Source organism: Mustela putorius, unplaced genomic scaffold, assembly GCF_011764305.1.
Source record: "Mustela putorius furo isolate JIRA1106 unplaced genomic scaffold, ASM1176430v1.1 tig00003911_pilon_pilon_pilon, whole genome shotgun sequence".
NCBI lineage: Eukaryota > Metazoa > Chordata > Mammalia > Carnivora > Mustelidae > Mustela > Mustela putorius.
In genome coordinates, this window is record NW_025422058.1 from 4,844,771 (window position 1) to 4,860,013 (window position 15,243).

Below are 15,243 nucleotides of genomic sequence, written 5' to 3' on the forward strand. Positions count from 1 at the left end.
GATGCAATACCATGCATTTATTAATCACCTATTCTATGTCAGGCTCTAGAACATAAAGATAGTTAAAAAATATATTCTTACTCTGAAGAATCTCACAGTATAATGGAGGAGAGCTGAGAAAACACACAAACACACACACAAACAGATACACACCTGTATATGCATACAACAGTAACAAGTGAGTGGAAGAAATTACAGCAGGGGCATCTATATTATATTTACTCAATTCCTATGGTCACTAAGGTCTTTTCTAACTGCTCCAGTGATGAGAAATAAGATCAGTCTTGTACATTAAATGGGTAGCTCCACCAGTTTCACTTCAGAAATTTCACAGATGTGTCTAAGCTAAATCTATGGTCTTCAAATATCCTTTATCTAAAAATAATTCATACTTTCTGCTAACCTCTTTAGTACCTTGATCTCTTTGATATTTCAAAGCCTGAATCCTTTCTCTTTAAGAAGCTGGAAATTGGTATGGAACTTAGAAACTCTAGGAAAACCCCCTCCTCCTTTCTCTGTCCCATCTGAGTTAAGATAGGGTTTTTTAATGCTCTGTGACGTCAAGTGCAGGGGGATATTATTTCCTGAGTCCAAATCTAGGGCACACGTACTTCAACAAGACTGAAATTTTTAACGTGGCAGTGACTCAGAAAATCCAGGACTATGTGTCTGTTCTAACCATATCTTCATAGCTGGTATTTTGTGTGTCAAGTAACTCAAAGGATGGAGCAAGGAAACTGACTCTCTGATGGCAAGGTTATATTTTCTTTATGCAAAGACTTAAGTCACCCAGAAGATCTGAATCATCCTTGGAAACTTTGGCAGTGGGCTGTGTTTCCCGTAAGTAGAGATGGTGACACTCCACTTGATTGTTTACTGTTCCCTGGCTAGAGCTGAGGAACCTAGGCTGCTCCCTACTAGATGCTTTCTTTAATCATCATTCTTTTCCATTAACTTTGAGAAAGCTGTGTTCTTTATACTCTTCCTTATTCATTGGGAGAAGGAGACAAGATTCAACACATAGCTCAGCCCTGACATTTCCAATCCAGGAATAGAAAACCAGAATGCCAACGGGAGTCTATCCCAGTAATTTTTTTTTCACATGACCTGGAATATTGATTTAAAAAGAAAGAAAGCTCAAGGGTTTTTGTATATATTTAAGATAGTATTTTTAATATATACTCATTCAATCTTGAAATCTACTATACCACTTGTAGACCTTCACATGTCATTGAACTATTCAAAAATATTGAAGCATATTGAAGTTCTGGAACTAAGCTCCACAGAATTTACCACATTTATTCTGGACTTTACCATGTTGGTTTTTTTTTTTTTATATAAGTTTTTATTTAAATTCCAGTTAACACACAGGGTAATGTTAGTTTCAGGTGTACAATATAGTGATTCAGCATTTCTATACAACACCCAGTGCTCATCACAAGTGCCCTCCTTGATCCCCATCACCTGTTTAACTCATCCCTCCCCACGCTTCAACCCCTCCCACCAAACCTAGCCCCCAGCCTACCCCTACCTGCCTTCTGGTAACTATCATTTTTTTTCCCTACAGCTAAGAGTCTGTTTCTTGGTTTGCCTTTCTCTCTTTTTCCCCCTTGCTCAATTGTTTGGTTTCTTAAATTCTATGTATTTCACACATATGAGCTAGAGCTAGATAGGCATAAGATACCAAATTAAGTTACCTTTTTAATTTTACCCCAGCCTTCCCTCCTGCATCTATAGTCATTAACTTCTCATTCTCAATAATAAAATGTCTTTACCCATTTATCTTATTTTGGCTCTGTTCTTTCTGACCTTCCTTTTTTAGGAAGAGTTCTTCCTTTCTCAGACCTTTCTCATAGTCTGTTTAGACAAGACCATTAATCCCATAATCATTGACAGGATTCACCTCTTGCCTACTTATCACATTCAGTGAGCTGGTAGTATTGATAAGGCATTTCCCATGAAATCTTGACCGAGCACCCAAGGGCTGGGGTGAGGCACTGATAAGACATGTTTTAATATAAGAAATCTGTGGCTTTAATGTAAGGGGACTTACAACACCAGATAGAGTGTGATAATCGCTAAGACTGTAAGAATGAACTGGAAGAGGTTCCTGCGCTTCTGCCACCCTCTACAGCGCAAACCTCTTTGATGGGTTGGACAGCGTTGCTGTTTGGATTGCTCTGTTGATTCAGGAATTTAGATTTTGTAATAAGAACTCCCAAGATGGCTATGCCATAAGTGAGAACAAAAATTAATGTTATAGAGATAGTTAAACTCGAGTCTGAATTACTGTTTTCATTTGTTTTCCTGGAACTCATAAAACTTTACTGTGCAGTGCCACAGTGAAATACCAAAAGGAACACTTTAACCCATATGTTAAGCTTTCCACTTCCCTCTGGGTTGCATTGCTTTTTGGTGAAATGATGTAAAAAAAAAAAACCCACAAAACCCCACCAGGCACATGATTAGCAATTTATCGATCTTTTTGCCTTTGAAAATGTCCTTGTAACACATGGACTCAGAAAAGCACAGAGAAAAGATTGACAGTGAATCCCATATATAGAAAATGAGTAAATATGGATCTTCCATTGCAAAGGTGATTCTCAGAAGAGATTTTTCACCTTCCAGTGCACTCATTCAACAGATAATTATTTAATACATGCAATGGGCAAGAGTTAGATCTGTGGATATAGTGGTAAAGTCACTGAGCTCACAGAATATAAACATTAGGTAATATTTTTATCATGATGCAAACCGGGTCAATTATATTATGATTCATAATTCAACTTTACATCTATATTTCTTATCTATTTACCTAATTGAAGTCTGTCTCCAGAAATATTTAATAATTGAATCTTTTTGTGATACTTAAGAGATTTTCTCAATTATTTTGAAAGGTGTTCCACTTATTTGTCTTAGCTAATATATTTGTTTGTTTTGAGTTGATTTGCAACTGACAATATTAATTAACCAGGTTGCCATGAAACAAGTATTTTAAGTAGGGAAATTGTTCATTTGATTTCCACTATTATTCAGTCCCTATAATTTCGCCTTTGCTACTAGCTGCTTGAAGTTATCTTCTACAGATTATTACCACAATAATTACTTTCTATTATTAAAGATCATCATTATTTTAAATTTTAATTATTGTTATTATGAACCACTTTGGAGTGTACATTGAAAAGAAAGACTTAGTAAATACATTTTTAAAAAATGGTTCAATATCCTAAAATAGCATAGTGAAAAAGCTCTGTTAATGTCCTGCAGTAATATATTTTATTGTGTATTTTCATTAGATGTCTACATCATTTAGATATTAACTCCATATACTTCAGCAGTTATCATGTCACATTCATATTGCATATCTTTGTCTTAAGGTGACCAAAATAAAGTGAAACCTTCCTATTCTACTTTTTGAAATATGGCCATATATTATTATATCTCTTTTTATCTGACCATGGTATATATCCATCAGAATAACATATTTACAGGTATCCCCAATATTTTTATATTGTTCTGTCACAAGACTCAGAGGTATTTGTAATTAGATGTATCCTATATTTATATTTAAATGTGTGTATTTGTATATGTATATATGTGTATATACACATGCATAAATAGATTTAGACATGTATATATACACAAATGATATTTGTGAATATTTTAATGACTTGTGTGATACTCCAAATCATATATTTATTTATTTATTTTAAAGATTTTATTTATTTATTTGACAGACAGAAATCACAAGTAGGCAGAGGCAGGCAGAGAGAGAGGAGGAAGCAGGATCCCTGCCGAGCAGAAAGCCTGATGTGGGGCTTGATCCCAGGACCTTGGGATCATGACCTGAGCCGAAGGCAGAGGCTTTAACCCACTGAGCCACCCAGGTGCCCTAACAAATCATATATTTAAAGAACCAAGTAAAGACCATGGCCTTATCTTAAAAAAACACTGTCATTGAGCAATATTCTTTGAGGCTTCGTAGCACAAAAGTATTCCTGACACTTTTTTTTACTGTAGTTCAGAGGTTAGTAGCTTTATTTATTTATTTTTTATTGAGTATAGTTGGCATACAATGTTATATTCATTTCAGTTGTACCACAAAGCTGACATTTTTGGAGTAACTGAGGCATTCGCTAATGTGGTTTTTGACTTTGATATCCAAAATAAAAGCTGTCTCAGCATCAGTTTAATTCTTAGGCTATAGAGCTCTTTAATTATATACATATGCAACATCCATTGAAGAAACTTGATCTACTTAAAAGAAATATGTTTCCCCTTTCAGGCATTCATAAGACTCCTTTTGGAATTGCCAACAGCAATTCAGTACCTCTTTTATTCAGGTTACTTCCTCTAACTCTGAGAGATCCAAATCAATAGGAATTCTATTCCTTTAAAAATAATCATTTTGAATAGTAGCTGTGCTTTTTTTCCCCCTAAAGGATATCCATCGTGTACTGAGCTGAAAGTTACTTTGATTTATCCTTCTGTACTCCCATGGATGTTCTGTATGAAACATTCCAAACCTAAATGCTTGACATTTCTGCTTCAAATCCTTGTTAGCATCTTCCTGTCCTTGGACCATTTTCCTCCCTCCCTCCCTTCCTCCTTTTCACCTTCTTTTCCTTCTTCCTTCCTTGAAATACTTAATATTTTAACCACTTATCCATACCAACTGTTCAGTTTATTATTGCCAACCAATTACCGACAATATTTCGTGGAACAAATATATGCTTTGGCTTTATAAAATCATGGGTTATTCTTCTGGCTTTTCCTTTTGATTCTTGTGATGTTGAACAAGTTATGCAGGTTTTATTTTACCATGTGTGCAGTGAGAATAATAGTATCTGTTTCTTTGGGTTGTGGTGATGATTAGTATTTTTTGAATGATTCGTTCCATTAAGATACATAGTAAGTACTCAGTAGATGCTAATTCCCTTCTTTTTATATTGCAGGAGAAAGAAGACACCATAGTAAGTAAGGTGCAGTCTTTGTTTTTAACTAACCAATAAAGATGCCCTAAATACATAAGTAATATAAACATAGATCATTTGCATAAAAAGAGTTTCTTATAACATATCATAATGTTCAAAGAAAGAGTCTTCTCACTTATGGCATAGCCATCTTGGGACTTTTTATTACAAAACTTAAATTCTTCCTTGTTTTATCTTTTTATTTAATTTTTTTCTGTATTATTGTTTGTGATATGGAAATTTCTCTTTGGAAGGTTTTTTATTTTGAAGCAGATCAGACCTAGTTTATACTATTGTTTTGGCATAAAATGTTTTGGAGTCAAGATGTAATTGGATCTCTTCAGTGTTATTAATGAGAAAACCGTTGTACCCGCTGAAACTGTTGCCCTGACTGAGGATAATATTCACGTTAAGAACTTCAGTATACCACTTATGTGAAAGTCATTATTTTGAAACCAAGAGTTGAATGGAGAATACTGGGTTAGCAGGACCAGAAAACGAGAACTATTTCTGTTATTTCATATTTGTTCATACAATCATACACTAATTGTTACACCTTAAGTATCATAGTTTAAAGTTGGTTTATTTCCACTGAAATGCACTTTTCTGCTAGAGGGTTTGGTAATTGGATGATTGCAAAACCTTCAAGTTGGCCCATAGGAACCATTGTATAACATGAGGCAAGGAAAAGAGATTCATCTTTCTTAGTAGCCTGAGGGAAATCGTGTCTTGGCATGTATTTCCTAGAAAGGATCTAAAAATTGTGAAAATCAATTAGAATGTTCAGTAAGTCAATGATAATTAATTACACAAAGATGAAAAAATTTGGCAATTTTCAAATATAGTTAATAAAATTCCTTTGGGAAATTTTGTGGGTTTTTTTAGGTTTGTTTCCATTTTTGTATTTTTACATGTTGCACAAACAAGTTTTAAAGAATTTTTAAAATACCATAATAAGTTTACATAGAATTTTACGTAAAGGTGAAAGTTTAATCTGCAGGTTTAACATGCAGGTTCTTGTGTTAGACTGTCTCAGATAAAACCTAACTCTTTCATTAATTTATTAGATTTTTTTTCCTAATTTGAGTATTAGATTTATACTGGGAACTTCATTGTTGATCTAATCAAACATCTAAAAAAAATGTCTCTTAATTGGCCTCAACACTTAATACAGAACAATTATTCTAGATTAATGAGTGAAGAGATATAGATTGTTTTTCCAAGTAATGATAGCTTTTATGGGACATTTCCATTTAGAATCTAAAGATTACCAAATCATTAAATATAAAACAAAGTGTGACATTAGTGTCACATCTATTGTGCATGAGATTTTGTCAAATAAAAACTGTGCCAGGACTTTAGAATTAGGGCTGGTTAAACTTTAAAGAAAAGCATTACATAATATGGTTTTTCTATTAATAGTGACAGTTTTAGGTTTGTTGGAAAATAAAACTGATTCATAAAAAATCCAAGACTATTACTGGTGCTTAGAACTTAGTTTTTGGAAGAATTGCTTTCTGCATTCCTGTATTAGGTAATTGTATCATTTTTATTTTTGCAAGAATCTTTCGAAGGTGGGCCTGAATTGAGAGCCATTGCTGTAAGCTTCAGAATAGCTATAATTTATAAGGTACTTGCCAAACTTTATGTCTATGGCCTGGATCTGTCATAAAGTGAGTGCATGACAAAATCTGACTGCTTCTGACACGTCCAGCATACATTTTAAGCAAACAACCTTACTTAGTTTGTTCTGAATAAAGACCAAACCATCCTTAAATAATATAATGGGACATTTGCATTGTAAGAGTCAGAGATGAACAGCAGGCCCTGGACCCCGATCCAAATATATTTAAGATTTGTCTTAGAAGAATTCCCATTATGAATAGCTCTTTTGCTTAAAACCTTTCATAAATACATATGGCATTGGCCTTTGTATGGTATACCCCGAGGGGAATTCAGCCTAAAATTCTGTACTACTTAGCAAAAATATTTTAGTATGGAGTTCTTGAAAAATGTTCTCTTCAAAATGAGCACTTTGATCTTAAAGCAAACAAAGGTGATTAATATTTTATGCATTTACACATAATTGTAGTCACTTTATATTAACCTTTAGAAAATACATTTTTCCTCTTTCTCCTAGAGAGTAAACCTCTTGAGGAAAAGGATCTTTTTCTTTTTCTATTTCTTTTTTAAAGAATTCTAGCTCCCAGTAATGTCTGGTAAATGCTTCAGTAGTTTTTCAAACAAACAAACAAATAAATAAATAATATAAGAAGAAAAGTGTGAATCCTTTTGGTTCTAAGAACTGTGGCTCTTTTCACCATGAGATGAGAATCCTATGATCACTATAAGATGATTATTGTTTTTATGCTTTGTCTGAAGGTTCCATAATAACCTCTATTTGGAACCCTTATCAATGATGATTATTATTATTCTATTTTTATAAAGTAGTTCTTTTACCCTTCTGGAACCTTCTCCTATATTCTCATCCCTCCCAAGTCTCCCTAACGTGCCTTAGGCACCTCTGTTTCCCTTCAGTGTTCAGTATTACACTCCACTAATTCTTCCTTTAAATAAAATGTGCTAGTTCCCAGAATTCATCACCCCTATGGCCATATCAAATTGAGGCTACTTGCTTTACTAACATTCACTTAATACAGAAATGGTGGGTAAAGTGGTAGTTTCCCAGCTCACATTTTAGATTTCCAATTGATCACCCATCCTTCTTCACCATTATGTAGTGAACCCTTATTTTAATTATATGTGGCACTATTGTCCCCTTTTATTATCATCTTTTGTTACCACATCACTCATACCCGCCTCTCATCCTTTCTCCTCAACTAGACCTGGTATCGTCTCTTACTTCAATGTCATTTTGTATGTCCCATCAGATTTCCTTGACTCCCTCAAATACAGTGAATCCTATCTCAACTTTTCTTCAAGTAACCACACCATGGACACCCATAAAACTGTTAAAACATTCAGAATAATCTTGTATTTTTAACTATATGTACTTATTTTGTCCACCAGATCTGTTACTTCATCAAGACTTCTAATCACTTTACTCCCTTTTCTAATAATTTGTCAGCTCCTTTCTTTGCACTTCCCTACTCAGAATTATCCAGTATCTTCTTGCTATATTTGAAATAAAAATCCAACTTCTTACATTGTCCTACAAGACCCTGGTTGAGCAGGTCACTTCCTTTCTGATTTCATTCCCCTGTGTTCCCCACCTTGTTTTTCATACTTCTAGCTTCATTTGTTGAGTTTCTAACCACAACTATCTCAGAACCCTTTGTAACTGTTTCTCTTTAAAGCTAGAAGACCTTCCAGTTAGATTTTAACATGATTACTTTCTTTTTATCACTAAGATCTCAACTTAAGTACTGTCTCATTATATCCCTCTAAAGAAAGCAGAATTTCCCTGAAAAACCCTACTGTCCCTGATTATCCTCTACCATATTAGTCTAGTTTTCATAGTATTAATATCTGAAAAAATATATTAACTCTCAGTGTTCAATATTTTTCTCTTCCCTCCTCAGGACAATGAACTTTTCTGCCTTGTTCATTGTTAAATACTCAGTGTTTTGAAGATTTTCAGTAAAGATGTGCTAAAAAATTGACAGACACACACACCACAAGTTCAACTCCTCAAGGATAGCAATCTTGTATCACACAGGACCCTCTGACGTCTCCAGCACAGATGGATAGCAACAAATACTAGTTGGAAGAATAAATCTTCAAATGAAAGAAAGCACATGGCAAATAAACATGAAAATTTAAACTTTCAGTCAAATAAATATGGTTTAAAAAGATGAAATGGGAAAATTAAAACAAAAATATCCCATGCCGTTTTAAAGTTATGTAGAAGAACCTAAAAATATTAGTCCTATGTATTCTACTTCTAGGAATTATCTTTGGCATTCAAAGATTTGTCTAAACATTCATTATAGCATTATTTGGCATAGTGATTGGAAACAACCTCTGTGTCAATAACAGAAAATTGGTTAATGCATTTCTTAGATGGAATGAATTTCCATCATTTCAAGTCACTTCAAGTAACTGAAATATATACATCAAAACAGTTCCTCTTGTCTAGAAATGAGAAAAAGGGTCTTATTTATACTGTTAAATGTATTCTATTCAATAAGATCTTATTTTTAGTTCAAATAAAAATCCTACCTCTTCACACTGAGAAAGCTTTTACTAAGCTCCTGGTAGCCTGTGGTTCTGTGTTAGAAGGCACAGAAAGAGATAACATAGATTCTCATAACAAAGAATCTAGGATAGGAGAGTTTTAAAGATTTTTGGACATCATGAAACATTTAAATTACAACAACTAAATCAACCTCTAAAAATATAACAGACCTATCATGGGATTTTGATAAAGCAGCAATGGTATATTCACGATACACCATGAAAGGATAAAGATGCATATGTAGGGGAAGGATAGAAGAAAGCAGAACTAAATTAAGATCTATTGTCCTCACAGGAAATAATCAGCAATTCCACTGATTATCGGTCCACTGTATCCTCTGCAGCTGTGCTTTTCTTCCTCCATGTTTTCTAATTGTGAAAGTCAAGTTTCTAAAGAGGTTTCTGCAGACTTAGTCAAGCATTTACTTTTAAAGAGGAAATCTTAGCTATGGCAGAGATCCCTTTGAGATCTTGGTGTACAAGAATCTGAAGGGAACACATTTCTTCCTAAGGAAAAGCTCCAGGATTTTGCAGATGATACTTGTTAAACTATGGATCTGGGTATCCATTACTTTGTATAAGAAATATGTTTAATTGCTCACCTAGGACAGGTGAACCAAGGTAAACCAAGGCCTATGGGCCAAATCCATCTGGTTTGTCACTTGCTTTTGTCAATAAAGCTTTATTGTAACATTGTTACACCCATTCATCTAGGGATTTTCTTCAGTTAACTTTGGTTTAATTCAGTAGTTGCATCAGAGACCATATACCCTAGAAAGCCTAAAATATTTACCGTCTGGCCCTATAAAGAAAAATTCATAGACCCTTGGGCTAGAGAATTATTTTCATATATATTTCAAATTAACATAACAAAGGTATTTCTTAAGACATTTTCCATGGTATATTATTATTATTAATCAAATGACACACTAATAAAACATAATAATGTTTTATTAACAAAACTTTCTGTCATAAGTAGAAAACAATGAATTAACTCTTCATGTCTCCCAACTGCAGTTTCTTCTATTAGTATTAATTTTTAAATATTTTGTTGAATATGATCATCTCCATTAGACATTCTTAGTGAATACCCTACTGACATGGAATTCTGAAATTATAACTAAAGTCATGGCCTATTTGGAAACAGGTTATAGCTATCTTTTGTGGGTGTCATAAAACTAAAACCTATAGGCTACATTCATTCAAAACAAATATAATATTTGGTGCTCTAGTTTTTTCCATAAGGATGCATGTGAAATATATTCATTAATTCAATATGTGAAGAGGTAATTTAATTTTTTATTTAGTTGAGAAAAGGTTTTCATCATATTTGGACATTTTTAATGTTATTATTTTTACCCTTAGACTAAGTTGTCTTTGAAAGGAACCCAGAAAAATATTCTCAACATTATGAAAATAAGTCTGGAAAAAAGCTAAATGGAAAATGCAGCTAGTGCCTAATGCAGAACTGGACCATTTTTCTCTAAAAATGTAGGTTTGACCTCATTCAGGTAATATTCCTTAGTAACACCCCACCCCCACCCCACCCCCACCACACACACAAAGCTTCAGCAAAATAAATGTTATAACTTCCTGAGGCAGTTTGTAACAATAAGAAACACTGTTTTGTCACTATAGGCCAAAGTTTAAAAATGGTTCTTATTCTTAAGAAACCTCAAACTGATCCATAATAGAACTATATTAACTTGAAGAATGCAAGATTAAAGAAAAAGCCTGTAGGAATCAATTGATCCAACTTCCAACTAACACTCAATTTGTTTCACACATATATCTAATAATGAACTGAATGGCTATTGTCACTTCTAGTAACAGAAAACTCAGCCTAGGTGGCTCAGTTGGTTAAGCGTCTGCCTTCTGCTCAGGCCATGATCCCAGAGTCCTGGGATCAAGCCCCACATCAGGCTCCCTGCTGCGGGATCCTGCTTCTCTCTCTCTCTCTGCCTGCTGCTCTGCCTAATTGTGCTCTCTATCTCTCTGTCAAACAAATTTAAAAAAAAAGAAAAAAAAAACTTAGAAAAAAGAAGAAGAAAACTCAGCTACCTCCCAGAAAACATTTATTTTCTTGATTACTCTATGAGGCACCTGCTTAACACTGGTTGCTTATCTAAAGCTGGTTCTTAACTAAAGAACTCTTTTAGAGCCAGTTGTTTTAGGTTCCTAGAATTAAATGTCTCAAGCATAATAGTAATCCTTTGCACATATTATCACCTTAAATTTTTATAATTCTATAAAATTATTATTCTCTTTTCATTAATTAAAAAAAACCCAAGGCATTGTACATATGCAGAAATTAATTCCCTTTTTTCTTTTTTCTGCCATAGACTCTTCCTATCCTAGAAGATATACAAAAACATCTTTTAACTTTTTTTTTCCCCCAAATCCTTGTCATACTTTGAGGCTCAAAGTTCAAGCCTCTGAAGTCTTAAAAAATGTTATGCACATTAATCCTTCCTTTCTTTGAACTCCTTGAGACCTATAGTTTGCACTAAACAATTCAGCACCAAATCACAAACTGTCCAACATTTTCTAATTGCTTCATGTATATTAGTCTAGTTTTTCCAAACATTTTACTTTTTACATTAAATTACATTACTTTACATTTTACTAATATCTTCCTTCATTCTAATATTGCTTTTAAAGACTTTTGCAATATAATAGAGCATTTGGCTGAATTTGAAGAACATATATTTCAAATGGTTTTAGCTACTAATTGGAGAGCTGCGCATGGTTTCATCTCCTTATGTTGCATTACCTATGCTTATACATCCTTGGGTTTCATTTTTGTTTTCAATCAGATAATTGGTCTTCCTCTTGCTTTTCAGGGACCAGTTACAGGAACACATCATTTTTCTTCTTGACGCCAGGTGGAGACTATCATGGTTGAGTTTTTACCTTGCCAAGAGAAACTGACTGGTGCAGTGTGAAAAAGAGACACTTTCTTTGTACTAGGAAATCAAGCTGACATTTAATAATCCATCATAGTGTTATACTTGTGACATTTCGTGGCCACAGAAGGTATTTCATACGTTTTTCTTGTGATTATAATTGGGTCTAGCTTAACATCACTAACATTCAGAGGAAAGCAAATCAAAACAACAATGAGATATCATCTCACACTTATTATTGGAAAAAACAAAAGTTGGCAAGTGCTGGCAAAGATGGAGAAAAATAGGAACACTTGTGCACTGGTGGTGGGAATGTAAAATGATGCAGCCACCATGGAATATGGTGCAGAGCTTCCTCAAGAAAATTAAAAGTAGAACTCATGGGATCTAGCAGTCTCCCTCCCAGATATTTACCCAAAAGAATTGGTATCATGATCTCAAAGAGAAATCTGCACTGTCTTGTTCTTTGCAGCATTATGCACAATAGCTAAGGTATGGAAACCACCTAAATGTCTATTGTCAGATGAATGGATGAAGAAAATGTGGGATACACATACAACATACAATGGGATATTTATTATTCAGCTTTACAAAAGGAGAAACTCTTACCATTTGTGAGAAAATGGGTGGACCTGGAAGACATTATGGTAAGTGAAATGTCAGTCACAGGAGCCTGATTCTGTGTAATTTCACTTATAGGAAGTCTCTAAAAGAAATAAAATCATAGAAATAGAGAACAGAATAGTGGTTTACAGGAGATGGGTGGAGGGGGAAATAGAGAGTTCTTCAGTGGGTATGAAGCTACAGCTACACAGGATGAACAAGTTCTAGAGATCTGCTAGGGAACAGTGCCTATGCTTGACAATACGATGTGCACTCTTAAAGTTAAGAGGATGGATCTCATGCTAACTGTTCTTAATCTTTTGGAGGTAATGGATATATTTATTACATGGACTTTAGCAATGGTATTACAGTGTATGCATATGTCCAAACTCATCAGAATGTAGACGTTAAGTATGTGCATTTTTTTTTTTTGTACTTGGTATACCTTGAGAAAGCTAAAAAAAGCAGCTTTGGATGAATTCAGTGTTTAGAGATACTTCTGTTTTTAAACTCTCAATCTTAGTAGCTCTGGCTGTATTTGAATAGTTATCTAAAGGTGAGTGACCCCAGGAATGAGGGGACTGTTACAGCACATTTTTCACTTATGAAAACTAACAATGATAGACTTGGCTAAAATAAGTCCTTCTGGACTCAACAGAAAAGCTACTTGGTACAGGTGACCTGATTTCTAAAAATCTGGATTTGAATAAAAAAACATTTTGATTAAGTGCAATTCTCTTTGTATTTCAGACTCATACTCTCATTTTTATAATTATAACACAGCCATTTGAAGGCTCTTAGCAATTTCTTCTATATTCACCATCTTGTTTCTGATATACCAACTAAGTTTCAGTTAATTAAAAGGGCGACTTTTCTTTTTTCTTTTTCTTTTTTTTTTTTTTAAGGATTTTATTTATTGTCACAGAGAGAGACTGTACAAGCAGGAGGAGCAGCAGGCAGAGGGAGAAACAGGGTTCCTGCTGAGCAGCAAGTCGGATGTGGGAATACATCCCAGGACCATGGGATCATGAACTAGCTGAAGGCAGCCACTTAACTGACTGAGCCACCCAGGTGTCTCTAAAAGGATGACTTTTCATTTAAGTTATTTTAGAAATTTACTTGACAGGAAGTTTGTTTAAATTCCATAGACTGCCTAGCATTTAGTGAATTTTGAATGTTTCATAGAATTAGAGGGGACATGTGTCTAGTAGTGGAAGGGGTTTCCTTATGATATTATTGTCATGTTATCATCTGATCTCTGTCTGACAATGCCCATGTTCAATCTCATTTTTTCTATTAAAGAATTTTGTTCCATAACTTAAACTTTTAAAACGTAAACTAAAAGGATTGCATTGATATTACTAATTTTCAACAGGACAAGCATTCTAACCAACAGATACTAAAAGTGGAAAACTTTTATACTCTTAGTCCATTTTTATGGTTTAACCTTTCATTTGTTAAATAGCAGATTCCTTTATTTCAATACCCTGATGACAGTAGTGTTTTCCATATATTCCATATAGAACTGGACCAACTAAAAAATTCCAAGATGTTTTGCAGAAAGATAGGTAGTCACAGCCTAATCATACGTAAGAATATTTGATAATATCAAATTTTATTTTCATGTTCTTTATACTTTACCTAAAATTTTCTGTTTTCTGCTGCATCCTTATTTGTTGTTGTTGTTGTTGTTGTTGTTATAGAAGGTTACAAACACACACTAAATATATTCTTTAAATATAAAAAATAGGTTATTTTAATGGTTGTTTTGTGGTTTGGGAATAAGTGACATATATTATTCTGAAAATCTGCATCTTATAATTAAATTTTCAATAAAAAATAAGACATTGTCAACTGAGTTCTATTATGATACAAAATGCACATATTAAATTTATAAGATAACATGAATTTCATTGGAAAGTTACATTCCTTTAGGTGATTCCTCTTATTTGTAAATTATACAAGCCAATAGCAATCTACATTATGAATTTGAAAGTAAAAAGCTAGGGAGCAGTTCAGACTTGTTTACATATGAAAATTACCTGTTTGTAGATGTGTACATGCTGGTGGAAGAATACTACAATTTTTCATTATCAATCCAGTGGAGTTTATAGGGCTTTAACTTGTACCTATGAAAGTCTATTCCCTGTCATCAAGAAATGGGTTGGTTTCTGCAAAGTGATGCAGTGTCTAGATTAATGTTATTCATCTTTTATTGCCATTTATCAAAAAGTAAAAAGACTTAGGAGTTGGATCAATTCATTATTGAATACTTACTATGTAGAAAGTACCATAAATACTATAAATATAAAATAAAATGAATTTATAGGAATTCTGTCCTTTAAATCTAGGTACTAAGTTGCAAAAATATTTGTACTCATATATATTCCCAAATCACTCTAATATAAAAAGAGTGTAAAAAAGGAGAAAAGAACAGTGCATAAGCCAACACAGTGTATCAGACTAATAATTATCAGAATTTAGGTGTTTTCGCAAGTTCCTTGCTACTTGCTCTAGTGAAATGACAGTAGACTTGCTGACTTCTCAATGTCCCCAAATAAACC